Source organism: Anguilla rostrata, chromosome 5 (assembly GCF_018555375.3).
Source record: "Anguilla rostrata isolate EN2019 chromosome 5, ASM1855537v3, whole genome shotgun sequence".
NCBI lineage: Eukaryota > Metazoa > Chordata > Actinopteri > Anguilliformes > Anguillidae > Anguilla > Anguilla rostrata.
In genome coordinates this window covers 18,277,537-18,293,199 of record NC_057937.1, presented here as the reverse complement: position 1 = coordinate 18,293,199, position 15,663 = coordinate 18,277,537, and the positions used below count along the sequence as shown (strand labels likewise).

Sequence of the window (15,663 nt, the reverse complement as noted above, 5' to 3'; positions counted from 1 at the left end):
TGAAATATAGCACGGACAACCGCTGATCGTGGCTCTCACCGACCGCATTCCGAGCGGTTTCTGTGCCTCTGTGAACAATGGAAGAGTTCAGAAAGGCAGCTATTTGTGGTTCGGTAACAAAATGGAGTAGTTTTATAAGTGACATAACTAGCATGGAACAAGAAGCAGGAGCAGCACACGATACTGGAATAGCATACTATACATCTAAAGCTTTCACTTCAGTGGAGCTGCTGGTTCATTAAACTGAAGATAAACAGAATTCCACCTCTCCTCTGTCTCACGCAGATCTTAGTCCAGCTGTTACCTCTGGCCTGGACCTTTAAATAACCATGCTGGTGAAGAGAAATTTTGCCTTAGAAAAACACACTAAATAAAACGTTCATTTCCTGCCTGCAATAACTAAGCAGGGCTCCAGATCCACAAAGAAAGAAACCATTGTAAAAATCTGAAAACGAACACAAAATTTCAGCCCAATTTCTCTCTCTGCAGTCTGTCGGGATTGCTGCCCGTATCCACCTGTCTAGCTCTATCCCATCCAGGCTGCCGGTGGATTGTGGGTAAGTCCCCTGAACGAAGGGTGTTGTCTTTCCCGTGGACCGGTCGGTGTGCACCGCGCGCAGAGGCAGGAGATCCGCGCTCCTGATGGATTGTGGGTAAAGGTAAATGACCTTGCTCGCGTTCCGGAGCCGCCGCTATCTTCCCGCCGCGAGGGGAATCATTCCCGCCCGCGCGGTGAAAAGGACGGCCGCTCCGCTCACGTCAGCACATTCGCCACGGGGAAGTAATCGTCCCTCCTGAAATCTTCCGCCCTCTGTCCCCCGTCCCAGTCCCCTGCACCGCGGGATTATGGGTAAATTCACACTTGAAAGGGAGAGGGAAGCCTTTCACATTCAAATGGACGTTTTCAAATGAAACGTGCATTTCACAAGACTTCACAATATATAGGGAAACGTACAAATGTATCATTGCAATCTGGCATCTCATTTACGCATAGCTGTAGCGCATATTAATCATTATTTTTTCAGAACATATATACTGCGGTGCATTGCATTTCTGCAAGGGCTCGCTCAAGCATCAAAGCGAGACATTTCTGAGTGGAGGAACACTCCTTCCAGCCGTCGCTGATGTAGAGACGGAAAGCTTTCTTCCTTCACTTCTCTGCTGCTGTCGCTCGAGTGCCGTCCCCCCCCCACCCCCCGCTCCCCGATTGGCAGCGGGAAACACGGCGCCAGGGAGACGCAGCTCGACCCCGGGAGGCCTCGGCCCTTTTCAGAGCGACGGCGGGCGTGCCGCGGCGGGGCCGGCGGGGAAAGTCACGTCGGCGAGCCGCGCGGCGGAGCTGACCTTTCCACTGATTACAAAACCAACGCGGGCGGACAGGCCGCTACGAGGCCGGGGCCACGCCGTCCGCCTCGGCTCGGTTCCTGCCACGCGATTGGATGGCCCGGGTTTGGATTACCTGGGCCCGACCGCGATTGGATTACCTGGGCTCGACCGTTCCCGGAGCATCACTCTCAAGCTGCTGCGAGGGCCCCACGACGGGGTCATCACCACGTGCACAGGGACGGGCAGCACTGCTCCATTTCACAGCACGCGCAGTACGCACATCACACGAGATCATCTCCTCTGTGCCACCTGCTGCCTGCAACCAGCTTTCAATTTACTGTTCTACATTTCATAAGAAAACACATTTTTGTATTTTTCCCCGTCTTTGCCTCTGTAAATCTTAGATTGCTAGGGAGTGCTAACACTCATTTCTGCCAATTACTGGGACTGGAAATTCCCTACCCTTATCTGAAATTTGCTCCGGGAAAGCACCAGAGTTTTCATGAGCTCCGTAATGGGCCGTCAATCACATTTTTTTTTAACCAAACAAAAGGTTTCCCTCTCCACAGCAAACCGCAAAGATGAGTCAGTGACTGCATGCGTTACAGTAGCTCCGCCCCTTCCAGTTATCGCAAAGCCTCTTCCCCCCATCGCGGGTGAAGTCTCGGCAGCGCGCGGCTTCGCGGAGAGAAGCGCGTTGGCGACGCGCATGACAGAAGCGGCGCGCGCGGCGGCGCAGGACCCCGCGCACGCTCTAATCTCCCTCTGAGATTGCAGATAGTGTTTGACAACATTTCGCACGGCGCCGGGCGCGGCGCGCGGCGGCTCCTGATCCGCAGGTGCGCCCTCCTCCCTCCCGCCGTCGTCCCAGGAGCGCAGCCAGGACGAGGCGCGCGCTCCCCGCTGCCACCGCTAAGCCCTGCGCCAGCGCTCTCCCTGCCTACGGCGTGCAGCGTAATAAAGGGCTTCTATTAACTGCAAATCCTCAAACGTTGCTGCTAAATATGAGGCTAGCTTTCTGCACTAATCACATGCCGACAGTGCGCTACGGCATTCTGCAGGTAAACCCCCATTTGCATAAACCCGAAACCCAAGCTCCTGATTGGTGGACGACTAGGCGCCGCTTTGGTGGAACCATGTTACATTACATTACAGGCATTTAGCAGACGCTCTTATCCAGAGCGACTTACATTGTATCCATTTACACAACTGGATATATACTGGAGCAATGCAGGTTAAGTACTTTGCTCAAGGGTACAACGACAGTGTCCTAGCGGGGAATCGAACCTGCGACCTTTAGGTTACAAGACCAGCTCCTTACCCATTATACTACACTGCCCATGTACCACAGTTAGCGGAGCTCTCTGGGAGAAAGCCACATTCCAAAACTGATAAAGGCCTCCTGCTCTTCTGAATCCAAATCATTATTTTAAAAAACCAATAGATTTTTTAGGGTATCAAATACTTACGTAGGATTATACGCCTAAATGCCAGCTTGTGGCGAAATACAAAGCGTACTGAACACACACACTAAAGCACATCTCGTTGGCATTTAAATGTTCTTCATAGGTAAGGCCGGCGATGCGTATCCTCCGCACGTTGCCGTGGCGAACGGCCCGCAGAGCACGCTCCGCATCTGCTCTTAGGCGGCAGGGGGATTCGCGCGGAGCCGTCGGGAAGGAGAGAGGCACGCCCGTCCAGGTGTTGCAACAGGTGGAGACGCTCGGCCCGGCCCCGGAGTTCCGCGTTACGCGGGACGCGGCATTAAAGGCAGACACGCGCCCAGATGGCGCCGACGGCCCCAGGTGCCTCCAGGCGGATCGCTTCATCCGAAAAAGGGCCCGCGTCCCCAGCGGAGGCTCTCTCTCTCCCTCTCCCTCTCTCTCTCTCCCTCTCTCTCTCTCTCTCTCCCTCTCTCTCTCTCTCTCTCTTCGAGCGCTCCCTATCCGCCGGAGCTAATTGGAGCAGGAGCATATGGGAGAATCACAGAGCGCGGCGTGTTGGGCGTCTGCTTTCCGCGCCGCACCCTCCCCCCGCCCCCGCCTCCACCTCGGCGCTCACGCGGGCCGACGGCAGGTGCGCCGAACCCGAACTCGTCCGCCGAAGCCGATTCGCCCGTTTTTCGGGTCGGCTGTAGATAACTCCGGTCCGAAACGAAGCGCGCGTCAGGTACGTGCGTTCGAAAGAGGACCCGGCCGCGGGTCGCTTGGAGCGAATTCTGAAGTGTCGTTAATGTGCCGCTATGCGAGGCCTAGCGACGCGCCGAGCGGGAGGCCCCCCCCCCGTGGCACACAACTGTGGACCCCCCCGTGGACCGCTGCTCTACTTCCCTGCCCTTGGAGAGCCCCAGGACATGCAGGTTGTCCTGATTACTCAGCGCTTAATTGACTAAACTAAAGTGCTCGACTGCGCAGTTAACTCACCCAGATCTGTTCCTAATCTAATAAGGTAAAAGCCAAAGGAAGCCATCCTGCGGCTCTCCAAAGGCAAGAGCAAAATAAATAAATAAATAAAAATATTATAAATAATACTCCAGCCTTCTCGGACTGGAGTGCTGTACCCTTGACCTGCCCTCCAGGGGGCGCACTTGCGAGGGGGGGGCTGGCGCGTACGGTGGTTTATGCGTCCGCCAATTACCCGAGCGCAATTAGCAAATTAGCTGTGTGCGCCGCTGACACTTCCCTCGCACATTAGACCACAGTTAGAGGTTCCTTACGAGTACACAAGAGCAGCCTTCAGCTGTTATTCATCAGATAATCGATGCATTTAGTTAAAGGGTCAGATGACATAAACGATTGGTTAAATAATTAAGAGCGGAGGATGGCATTAAGAAAAACAGACACAGACACAGCTCTCCCTGCCAACCCTTACTCTGTAGGCCCCTGTGTGATTTAAACTGAGCAAATTCCCAAACAGGGAAAATCCCTTCCGGTTTCTCTAGGGCGGTATAGGCCCCAAAAGGGCAGGAATCGCCCTCCGGATTTTCTGGCCTGATCCCCCCATGCCCCTATCCCCGATTTCAGTGGCTCGGTGTCAGAGGTAGGTGGCCAGAACTGCTGAAAATCTGACAAGGCAAAGGAAAATAAACAAAAAGCAAGACCTCTCCTGAAACCCGTTCTGCACGTCATCTGATAAGACGCTGCACAGTAACTGCATTCAGACAGGAAGGGGGGGGGGGAGCAGAGTAACACAGTGCTAAGATAAGACTGTGCTGTAAAAGGTATCAGCTGTAATATTTTAAACCAGGCGGCCGGCTCGCACAGGTAAACTCTCATTTGCATGCTCTCCCTGTGAGGCGGTGGCTTCATGCTTCATACTGTTGAGGCTACACGAATCCCAGAGAAGGAGTCATCAGGCGCTTACTGATGTCAACCAATCACTGTTCATTTCCGTGGACATCATTTCTTTTGATTGGTTCAAATACGTCAGTGACTGACATACAGCGCAGCCCGTAAGTATCTGGACTGGGACATGGTATCTATTTGTTTGGCTCCGTGCTCCAGCACATTGGATTCGAAATGAAACGAAATGAATACGCGGTTAAGGGCAGACCGTCAGCTTTAATTTGAGGGCATTTACATCCGCGTCAGGTGATCCGTGTAGGAACTACAGCCCAGAGGGGGATCGTGAAATCTCACTCTCCCATCGCTTCTAATAACTGAGACTTCGGATGAGGGAGGGGGTGGGGGTTAGAGAATGAGAATACATAACGAGCAGAACAGGTCACTCAGCCCTCCTAGGCTTGCCTTTTACCGACAGACTAGAGAATATCTACTGGTGCATTATGCGCAGAACTGAACCTAACAATATAAGTACACATAATGACAAGAACAGGCTATTCAGCCCATCTTGGCTCATCTTTTACCTACAGGGTAGAGAGAATTCAGCACTACATAAAGCAATGCCACTACTGCATGTTCTATAAAGCTGCTCCGAGCATTGACAACTCTCAGGGTTAGGGCAACAGGTGATTATTTATTCAAAATGTACAGCATTGAGTATTCAGAAAGGAAGGGGGGGGATGGTGCTACTTTTTGTCTGTCGTTTTCGTGCCGTGCAGACTGCACACACGCTCATTCAGGGGGATCTTCATAAATAAGCCCGCAGCCTGAGAACGGAGCCGCATGCGTCCGGAATATTCCGCAGAATGTTAGCGAAGCGCCGGCGCGGAGAGAGGGGGTCACGGAGGGGGAGGAGCGGCGGAGACGGGCCGCGCATGTTTAAGTGGGCCGGCGGGACCCCCGAGCGCGACGCCCCGGCAATCAGCAGCTGGCTCGACACTCCGGGGCGCGCCTGCCCCCACCCCCCCTCCCCCCCACCCCCATCAGACAGGGAGCCCGCACGGAAAGGCGAACGGCGCGGCGCGGCGGATAGGGAGGCGGGGGTAGAAGGCCCGCTCGTCATCGCCAGGGCAGAGCTCGGCGAACCCCCCGCCCCGGGAAAAAACCTCGAGAGTCGTCCGCATCGCCCGGAATCTTCCGGGAGCCGAACGGGTCTCCTCCCCGCCGAAATGGGTTCCCCCTGTCAGCCCGCTCCACCACACGTGTGTTTAAACGGCTGTTTGCAAACCTGAGCGGGTGCGGGCCATTAGCGGGTATCGGGCTCTGCTGAGCAGGTAATCCATAGCGCTTAGGCGGAGGAGGAGGAGGAGAGGCGGCGTGCGGAGCGGAGCCGCGCGCCCGTAATCACCGGCGTAATTGACCGCGTCTCCTTGTTTAACTTCGTAAAAAACAAACTGGGGCGGCGCGGCTTTCGGCTACGAGCCGGGCCATCGTCGGGCCGCGGGGGCTCGGCGGCCACGGCGGGCCGGGAGCCGAACGGCGGAGAAGAGAAACGCGCGCTCGCCGAGGCGTGCGGACGGGCGAACGACATCGGCGATGGAACGCTGAGAGTCGCGCGGAGAAAATAAATCTCATCTGCTTCCTGCGTACGCCGGCGTCTCCCAAGAGACCCGACCTGCTCGGCTACCCGCAGAGGAGGGAGGGAGGGGGAGGGCTGCAGAAGGTCCTCAGCTCATTAAAGCCCTCTGAAACATCGCATGGCTTTTTTTAATTCTCACCCTCCTCTCTCTCTCTCCATCTCTCTCCTTCTCCCTTCCTACCTCAAAAACGTCTCGTTTCCCTCTTCCCCTCGCCTTCCTTCCCCATCTCTTCTCTCTCCCTCTCTCTTTGTCTCCACCATTCCCTGCTCTCTCCCTCTCCCTTGCATGGGTCCAGATGACACGCATATGCTCGGATCGCCCGCCCGCACACTTTTTTGCCCCCTGCAGGTCAAACGGCGAAAGCGCGCGTCCACATCTGGGTCAGGAGTTTGTTAATTAAGGTGCGGCTCACGGGGTCCAAACAGGTGGCGGGAGGCCCGGAGGAAAGGAAGGTGTTATTTAAAGAGCTGGGCTGCCCGCGCTCCTCCCGCGACCCGAATCCTCCGCCGTCCCTCGTCTGAGGGACACGCCTCTGAGCAGGCCGGCGCGCCCGAGCGCTCCCAGCTCCCTGAGCCAATCGGCTCTTCCTTCCTTCGGATTTAATTAAGACGTTCGGTCCTATCGCAGCGCAGAGGCTCTGCCGTTCTCCCCGTCATTGCGCGGATGACAATGTCACTACGCTCACCCTCAGGGACCCCTTTCCCTCCCCTTTTAAATTTCTTTTTTTTTACCCCTTCAGAGGACGCTGGGAAATCATCATCATACAATTTTCCCATTTCCATGATACATCAGACACCGCTATTTTACCTCAGCCTTGGTCCTGTAGGGTGGGTTTGCCTGATGTGATGCTGCATTATCTCCAAGGTTGATTATTCAGCCCCAATCAACCTTGGAGGCATTTATTCCAATGAGAATATAATAAGAACCTGATTCTGCAGTCATTGTCTTCATAGGCCCATTTTAGATTCTCTGTACAGTTCAGGGACAGTCATTAGCTTAAAGACATCCAGAGAACATGCGGTACAGTCAGCCGCCAGGACCAAGGATGACAGCTTTGTTCTGTCAAGGCTACATATCTCAAAGGACAAAACATTCACCCGGCTAGGCTTCAGGCCCATTGACACGTGCCCGCAACGTGACGACGCGTCCATCTTGGCTCACACGCTTTTGCGTTCACGTACGTTCGGCGACAGAGCTGCCACGAGGCATCCATCTTGGCTCACGCGCTTTTGCGTTCACGTACGTTCGGCGACAGAGCTGCCAAAGCTCGCCAGTATCCCGGCTGCACAGGGAGCGGCGTTCTGAAGGCCGCGCACGGCGGCGAAAGCTTCCGTTTCCATCGCTCGGAGAAAGACCGTCCCTCCGCGAGACTCGCCAGACATTCGCCGGAGCAAAGGACTCTGGGAGGACCGCGGTATCTGTTTCTCCAGCTCCCCCTTTGTTTTCTCGCTGGCGGGCAGCCAGCCTTTTTTCAGACAAAACGACTGCTGTTCCGAACAACTGCAAAAAATAAGTTGCGCAAAATAAATGAAATACTGTTAGGCAACCGCATAGGGCTGCAGCTGTGACAACAGGTGTACAGCGGATACCCGCCTTCTCTCTCTCTCTCTTTCTTCACCCTCGCTTCCCTTCTCTTTCTTCTTCCCCCCCCTCCTCTGCTCTTTGCCTCTCTTTCCCTCTCTTTCCCTCTCCCTCAGTTGAGACAGAACTCACTTTCTCACGGCACCGTGCCACCGTTTCAAAAGGAGCAAAACTGGAAGCCCTTCCTAGCTGCCTGGAAACAAGAGCGCAGCATTGTGTGTTTGTGTGTTTGTGTGTTTGTGTGTTTGTGTGTTCTTGTGCCTTCGGAACAGCAGTCCAGCAGCAGCTATCTTCAGACGCCCTGCTCAACAGTTTAATCAGCTTTGGCAGCACTAATTTGGAAAACATACTCAAGCACGCACACCCGCGCACACACACACACACACACACCCACACACACACAACACTGCTCTGTCCCCAGGATCAAAGCGCTTCTCTTCGGGAGAGCTGCCGGCACAGCGTCGCCATCTAGGTGGCCGCCGAGGGTACTGCGGGTGTCAGATCCCGAGCTGACGGTGATTGATTCGCCTCTCTCCCGGAGGTGACAGGCAGCTGCGGATCCGACAAAATAAGAGGCAACAGGAGGGAGCGGAACGAGAGCGGAAACGCGCCGCCCGGGTCAAACAATGCCGACGCCCCTTCCTTCCCTGCTGGCGCAGGCCCCGCCTCCACCCGCTGCCGAGCCATGCTGAGGGATTGCTGAGACTCCGCTCGGCTCAGCCTCAGCTTTCTCCTTTATTCCTAAGCAGTAATGCAGCAACAGTAATGCTTAAATATTTTCACTTATTTATGTCATTGTGACATCGCTATTTACATCGATGCGATGTCAAGTCCGGGAATAATTAAGTGCTTATAGCTCTTTCTCATTTGCAACACCCGTGGCCACATATAATAAAAAAGACAAAACATCACAAACTGTACTGCACTGTTATGACTAGATATGAGCGGTGTTATATCATGCTTATGACACTGTTATGTATGATTTATAGTGTTTTGTTCAAGTGAAGGTTCACCTGCAGCATCTGCTGAGAAGGGAAACCACTCTTCCCCCACATTTCTAGGGGGCGGGGACACAGGGGAAGTTGTTGGGGCTGGCATAACACTGTTTCATTCTACACATGGAGAGGTGGTCCTGCTCACACCGACTTTTTGATTCAAAGTGAGGACTTGAGTCACAGGCTCAGCGAGGCGAAGCACAGTGCAGTGCACTGAAACTCACGACTAGCGAGCTGTAATTAGCCAGTCTCAGAAATCCATTCTTAGGGACAATGCACACCACGAGTCAGCTACGAGTCACACACACACACACTCACACTCACACACACACACACACACACACACACACACACAGACACGCACTCACACTCTCACACACACACGCACACACACACATACTCACACACACACACACACACACCCACACACACACACTGACACACACATGCACACACACACTCACACAATCACACACACACACACACACACGCTCACACTCACACTCACACATATACATTCACATTCACACACGCACACACACCCACACACACACAGACACACACTCACACTCACACACACACACACACACACACACACACACCACACCACACATACACACACACACACACACACACACACACACACACCACACTACTCACACACACACACACACACACACACTCACACTCTCACCCACACACACACACACACACCCCTCACACTCAACACACTAACTCACACACACACACACACACACACACACACACACTCACGCGCACACACACACACACACACACAGCCGCTGTGATCAGCGATCGATCAAAGATTGCCCCTTTGCGGAACGCAGTGGCGGCGGAGGGCGACGGCTGGCGGTAATGAATTCAGATCAATCATCATTAATCAGGACGCTCCAGACTCCCGGCCTCACCTCCCTCCTCTCCTGGGCCATTAGTCATTTCTGATGTGATGTCAGCCCCCCCGACTCCTCCCGTCTCCGCGGGCGTCTACGCTGCGATCCCCGGGGGGTCATTCCCATCAAATCCCCAGCCCTCTCGCAGACACCTTCCCCTCCGCGGCTAACAGGGGTCCCGAGCGCTCGAAACCAGGCAAGCGTACGGTTCAGAAGTTTGCCGACTTGCCGCTCGGGTCCCGGCTGCCATTTTGGGTCAGGTCCAAAAGCCGTTTCTCCGGGCCCTGTGCATTCACATAATCCACAAGAGAACCTGAATGTTTAGGATTAGTTAAAATGTCACCAAATATTCTGCACAAAACAACGCCTGGCTGAAACAATATTGCAAACTCTCCATGTAATTAATTTATGAATGATCTTTTTATTTTTTTATCAAGGAATACAAATGTACTTTGTAAAATTAGGCTGTTTGCCAATTATCAGCGCAGTGAAGTATTGAACAGCTCTGGACTGTTCCGGGCCTGGTTCTGGAACTTGCCGGGGCCCTTTTGAGAGCCTGTGTTCTGTTTTAACTCAGGTCTGACCAGGTTTGCGTAAGGCAGTCCTTGGGGGATTCATTCCGGTGAAGCAAGGCATTTTGAAACAGGGAAGGACCCAAGGCCTATTTTTAATTTCTTACAAAATATATTTGAGAGCCCACCCCCCCCCCCAATATTTTTTGCCTTAGAGCTGAGAATACAGAGCTGAGGCCCTGCTACAGGCTGCAGGCTACTTGAATGGGCAAGGGTTGGGGGGGGGGGGGGGTTGCATAACCAACACAGAACCCCACACATACAGAGCACAGGGCGCAGTTACCGAACAGCGGGCGTCGAAGCCAGCGGAAAAGCGGCCTGTACAAAGAGAGGCATTTACTCAGTCAAAAGGAAAAACATGAATCCTTTCCGCAGGGGGTGCGGGGGGAGCAGGGCTCGCGCGGGGCGTCAAAGGATTCCGGGAAATAGATTTCTGTTCGGGAGCTACGCTGGCGGAGTCGGCGGCTCGAGCCAGGATCGGCGCGCGGCGGGAGGCGAAGGTTTGAAATTTCCCGGCCGAACAGATGCGCGCGCCTCCGAGCGGTTTTGGGTTAAGAGAGAGAGCGAGCGGCGGATTTGATCCAGAGACTACCGGAGGGCGGTCCGAGACGGCGATGACTGCGCAAGGATTGTGCGAGATTGCACGCGCAGGATTGCGTAAGACTTTTCCGTGGCTAGGCTGAATTCATTTCAGTTTCCTTTCCGTGTATGTGTTTGAGTGCGGGAGTGTGTGCACCTGCTGCGCGCGAGTGTGTGTGTGTGTGAGTGTGAGTGTATGCGTTTGAGTGTGCATGTGTGTGTGCGGGAGTGTGTGTGTTTCAGTGTGCATGTATGTGAGTGTGTGTGTGTGTGTGTGTGTGTGTATGTGTTTCAGTGTGCATGCATGTGTAGGTGTGTGTGCGTGTGTGTGTGTGTGTTTCTGTGTGCATGCATGTGTGTGTGTGTGTGTGTGTGTGTGTATGTGTTTCAGTGTGCATGCATGTGTAGGTGTGTGTGCGTGTGTGTGTGTGTGTTTCAGTGTGCATGCATGTGAGTGTGTGTGTGTGTGTGTGTGTGTATGTGTTTCAGTGTGCATGCATGTGTAGGTGTGTGTGAGTGTGTGTGTGTGTTTCAGTGTGCATGCATGTGAGTGTGTGTGTGTGTGTGTGTGTGTATGTGTTTGAGTGTGCATGCATGTGTACGTGTGTGTGCGTGTGTGAGTGTGTGTGTGTTAGTGTGTGTGTGTTTGTCTGTGCGTGTATGTGTTTGAGTGTGTACGTGTGTGTGTGTGTGTCTGTCTGTGTGTGTATGTGAGTGTGTGTGTGTGTGTGTGTGTCTGTGTGTGTGTGTGTTTCAGTGTGCATGCATGTGTACGTGTGTGTGCACGTGCTGTGTGCAGTAAAGGATTCAGTGCTATAACACGGGCCACACGCTCAGTGCTTGAGCTGCGGGACTTGGAACCTGGCTCCATGGCTTTTCTGACAATTATGTGACAGACAGACAGATGAGGAGAGTAAACACAGGAGATGGAGTCATCAGGATGACAAAGTGACGGCCCACGCACTCCCAAACTCGGCCTGCCTCTTCCTCCGCACTCTTTCATTTCCTCTCCATCGCAAGGAAAGGGAGAAAGCCTGGCATCCTTCAAAAAGCCCCCGCTTGCGAGCGGCACTGCACACTACACCCAAAGGCTGCTCGAGGTAACACCGCAGATTACAGTGCAGTTACACGCGCTAAATTATTAATCGCTGCATTCTACCTCATTAAAAAAAAAAAACACATTTATTAACGTCGACTCATCATCAATAATGTAAGCGGATACGCCATTAGAAAGGAGTCTGATCGGGATCGGATGGATGTACTTCATAGCAACAGTGCACAGTGTCACTCAGAGCGCTATATCTAATGGGAACCTCTTCTGAAACACGTGGTCCAAAAAACCAACAGGCTAATCTATTACGTATAATGTGGTCTTCGTAATGGGTACTTTCATTCACTTGGGCAATTACGGTGTGGTCTAAAGGGTGCCTCTGCTGAATTCGGGTACCTGATAGGCACTCAGGCGCTCCTGTCATTACCCATTATCGAAACGGATGGAGGGTGGACGATGCACAGCGTGATTATGACAGGAGGATCTTTTTTAAGAGGCGCGGCTCGGATCGCTCGGTGCCGCGCGGGGCCCTCGGGGGGGAGAGTCATCCTCGCTCTTCGCCCTCCGAGAACCCCCCGCGGTGCGTGCGTCATTCCTCACCGGCGGAACACGCCGGCGAAAGTGCCGCCGCACGTCCCGACTGCGAGCCCCCTCTCCCCCACCCCACCCCCCCACACCCCCACCCCGAGTCTGACACATCCGCGAGAAAAAAAAGCCCAAACTTCCGTTCTGCGTGATCGTTTGCAAAACCGTCCCATGCCAGGTCGCACACACACACATACACTCTCTCCCTCTCTTGCTGTCTCCCTCTCCCTCTCTCTCTCCCTCTCTCTCTCCCTCTCTCTCTGTAACTCTCTGTATCTCTCCCTCTCTCTCTATCTCTCTGCATCTCTCTCACACTCTCACACACACACACACACGCACAGCTGCGAAAGGAGCCGGTAATTAGGGGCGGCGAATGGAGGCGGCGGCGCCGTAGTTAACCTCAGCTGCCCGGCGAGTGCGCGGAGGGGTCTGCAGAGAGGCGCTCCATTCAAAGGATAAACATTAAACGTAATGACCGACTCTCTCATTACCGCCATTACAAGGACCTTCGTTTTCCTCGTCCGGGCTCTTCTGCTCCGAACCGCCCATCGTTTCAATGAAAGGGAAAGCGTGTAAGCCACCCAGGAGCCAGGGGGGGAGGGGATGGGGAGGGCTCTTATTTCTTGTTAAAATCGTATCACGGAAACTGTTGGTGCTGGGGTTGCCCCCCTCCCACCTTCCTCATCGGAGGGCACAGGGAGGGAGCAGGCGGGCGCTGTATTAATGGGGTGAAAGATGGAGAGGTGTTCCGTAGTGGCACTCCTGATCAGAAATCCTTTAATGCGTTCTGTGCCGGGCCACCCGTTGTGACCACATGTACATAAGTACACGCAGCGACGGTCGACCTCAGGTCAATCCCGGTTAAAGAAAATAACAGAAAAAAAATCACACGTTTTTATTTATTTTAATCAGGGCTGTTAGTTTGCCTATTCGAAGCCTATGTGTGTCAGACCGCAACCGAGCCTGGACCGTTCATCCGGGGGGCCTCCGATTGGCCGAAATGCGTGAAAGGGCCCAATCGCGGATCAGCAACGCCACGCCTCCGAAGTGGGCAGCTGTGGGGCAGCTGATCGAGCAGCGGTGGGGCGCGGCCGCTCCCCCGGAGCGCCCTCTCTTCAGCGGCAGCGAGGGGGGCATCCTGATCTCCGGGCCCCTCGTCCAGCTCGAGGAGGAGGAGGGGTTTGACTGGACTCCAGCCTGAGGAGGCACCGTGCCTGTCCTGCCAGGGAGCAGCTGAGGTTGCCGCGGGCGTGTCCCTGGCCGGCCGGCCGGCCTGCACCTGTTACTGCCCGTAGAGAGGGAGCGGGCCGCAGGGAGGGGGGAGCGCCGGGGCCTCTCACTGTCGCTAAAAGGGCCGCGCGTGTGACAGGCCCCCGACCGGTCGCAGCCCAACGCAGCCGCCTTCTCCCTTATCCTGTAATGACCGCCTCCCAGTCCTCAGTCCGCACGCAGGAAATGCGCTTAGCAGAGCGCGAGCACCTCCGACCACCGTCGAGGAAAATCGCGTTTCCTCCTCCCCCCTCTGCTCCTGCCCGTTCATTTTCAAAATAAAAAATAAAGCCGGCAGTTTACCGAGCCGTTTGAAAGAAACGGAGCAGTAAATATATACTTTTTTTTTTTTTTAACTCTACAACGCGCGGAACCGGTCGGACTGGGGAGCCCCCCACCGGAGCGTCGGGAGGGGAAACGAGGGAGAGAGAGAGAGAGAGAGAGAGAGAGAGAGGCAGAGAAAGAGAGAGAGAGAGAGAGAGAGAAGAGAGAGAGGGAGAGAGGAGAGAGAGAGAGAGAGAGAGAGAGAGAGAGGTAGAGAAGAGAGAGGAGAGGAGAGAAGAGAGAGAGAGAGAGAGAGAGAGAGGTAGAGAAAGAGAGAGAGAGAGGTAGAGAGGTAGAGAGAGAGAGAGAGAGGTAGAGAAAGAGAGGGGGGAAGAGAGGGAGAAATATACGAGTGTCTGCGCGTGCTGGCAGCTCCGTGATTATTCTGAATCATCCCGGGGAGCGCGCTGCTTAGCGTTTAATTTAAAAACAGGGATTTATAGAGGAGGCGCGCAGGAGCGGAGACGGGACGGGACGGAGCCGGCGTCCCACCTGCCCCGCTGTAAATAACGCGGCGTGCCGGAACCCGGGGAGCCCGCCGTCTGTGTGCAGAGGAGGGAGCGCGCGGGGGGCCGGCCCACAGGAGCGAACCCTGGGAAAAATTCATTAGGAAGAAACTGGAAAGGCCACGACGACATGGGATGGGGTGAAGGAGGGAGGTCTGAGCATCCAGTGAATAAGAAGCTAGCAGCGCAGTCGGGCATATTCATCTTCTCGCATACCTTTACTGAATCACTTTTAGTCCCCAGGGCTCACATCAATTATACGTTGCTACTTTTCCAAAGTCTACAATATAGTTGTTGTTGCTGCTGTTGTTGCTGTTGTGGTGATGGTGCTCCTGAGGAATGTACAGCCCTTATGGAAACGGTAGTTGCTGAAAACACACTTAGATAAAATTGTATCAAGATATCGCTACTCTTCACAATGTGTGAAACAAACAAGTTTGCCGCGTTCATAAATTTCTATATATTACTCTGGTGTAAAATCTGTTTAAACTATATTTAAAATATCCACTACGTATAAGGTGTATTCCAGTTTTTAAAGGAAGGATAACATGGCAAGCAATGTGCAATATGTTGGTTGTGATAGGGTTTTTCTCACCTAACTATTTTATTAGTCTTAATTTATGCACTGTCATCGGTAATATTAACTCTCGTTCTTGATTAAACCTTTATTTAAAAACAAATGAATATACAATGTGATTGGAGGCAGAATTAACCTGTACCCTCTTTAACACCACTGATGGGATAAGCATTACTTTCCAGGCTACATGAAGGTCAAATATTCAAAAATAAAAACAATTAATCCAGGTACTACTCCAGTCATAAGAAAAAATGCACTCTGTATGTAACCTAAACCTTGATTTTTTTTTATTGTTTTTTTTTTTTTCTTTTCTAGCCAGCTTGAATGCACACAGTGAAGGGCATCACAATAGTTCACATATTGTACGTCAACATAAACACCACTTTGAAAAAAACGATCAATCCACAGGGTTAACTACAGACTGAATATGGTCCCTGCGACAACAAAAGCATGCAATTAGCATGCA

At 53.4% G+C, this 15,663-nt stretch overlaps 2 protein-coding genes across 3 annotated transcripts in view; both read right to left on the bottom strand.

Moving 5' to 3' along the window:
* The window catches only part of zgc:173742 (DNA topoisomerase 1), a 566,006-nt gene extending 565,741 nt beyond the window's left edge, over positions 1-265 (bottom strand). The window contains exon 1 of the mRNA XM_064335501.1: positions 256-265. The gene's annotated coding sequence lies outside the window, so the exon portion shown is untranslated. The remainder of the gene's footprint in view (positions 1-255) is intronic.
* The window catches only part of cdh13 (cadherin 13, H-cadherin (heart)), a 456,795-nt gene that overhangs the window by 439,068 nt on the left and 2,064 nt on the right, over positions 1-15,663 (bottom strand). The window lies entirely within an intron of this gene.